Below are 1,072 nucleotides of genomic sequence, written 5' to 3' on the forward strand. Positions count from 1 at the left end.
TAAAGGAATTGGCAAAAATCTTTTATTTTTGACTAAAGTCTGGTCATTTTATTTAGTTTTTATTTAACACTTTAGTGAATGGATAGGGGTACAAGTACTCCTTACTCATTCACAAGGGGGGCACATCTGGGTGCCCCTATGTGAATAAGCCCCCCCCTGCCTGCACCCCCACAACCAACGTCCCAGAGCTTGTGGGGAAGAGGCCCTTGTACCCATAAGGAGGGGAACCCAACGCTGTTTTTTTTTCTTTTCTTTAAATTCGGCTGAGTCAAACTCCTTCTGCAATTCGGCTCAGCTGAACATGCAGAGCATGTTCGGTTGACCGAAGGCCGCCAATGTGCGGCTGATTTTAGCTGATGTAGGGCTGAAATCAGCCATACAAGGCTGAACTGAATAACCGAACGTTGTTTGGCTCGCTTCACTTTAGCTGGGTTATTCATTCGGCTGCCTTCGGCAGCTTTGTTAATACCTGCTCAGTAGTTGTGCACAGAAACATATACTCTCTAGCACGTCTATTAAGACTATCTTGTGTAAATAACATTTCCACTTAGTCCTTTCACCAATGATGTTATTTTATGATGAAATACATTCAATTTCTCACAAAATAAACATGTGCTTGTTCTCTGCTAAAATGCAGTTAGCAATGGATACACAGTTATGGCTTATTTAAAGTAAATTGCTCCAAACACTAGTGAAAATTAATTGCATGGTATGTGATTTACCACCACTGACTGCTAAAGTGTTGACTGCTTTATAAACTCAATGATTCTTCTCTAGTTTGACAAACAAAAAATGGTTCCACCATCAAATGTCAGGTATTTTGTTAACAAACAAAGGAAACTGAAATGTGGTTGCTAAGAAACACTGTATCCCAATTGCCGATACTGCTGAGTTTAAAAACGGCTAGTTCCACTACTGCAATTTGCTTTTGATTATGTTTAAATTTTGAAAGTGCAGTGTCTGTATTATGCAAATTAGAAATGTATTATAAAACCCTTTCAATACATATTTAAAAAGTAATTCTGATTTCCAGAAAGTTTAACAGCATAACTAATTCATATGTATTTGAACC

The sequence above is a fragment of the Nanorana parkeri genome, unplaced genomic scaffold, assembly GCF_000935625.1.
Source record: "Nanorana parkeri isolate BGI_ZX_2015 unplaced genomic scaffold, ASM93562v1 scaffold40, whole genome shotgun sequence".
Classification (NCBI taxonomy): Eukaryota; Metazoa; Chordata; class Amphibia; order Anura; family Dicroglossidae; genus Nanorana; species Nanorana parkeri.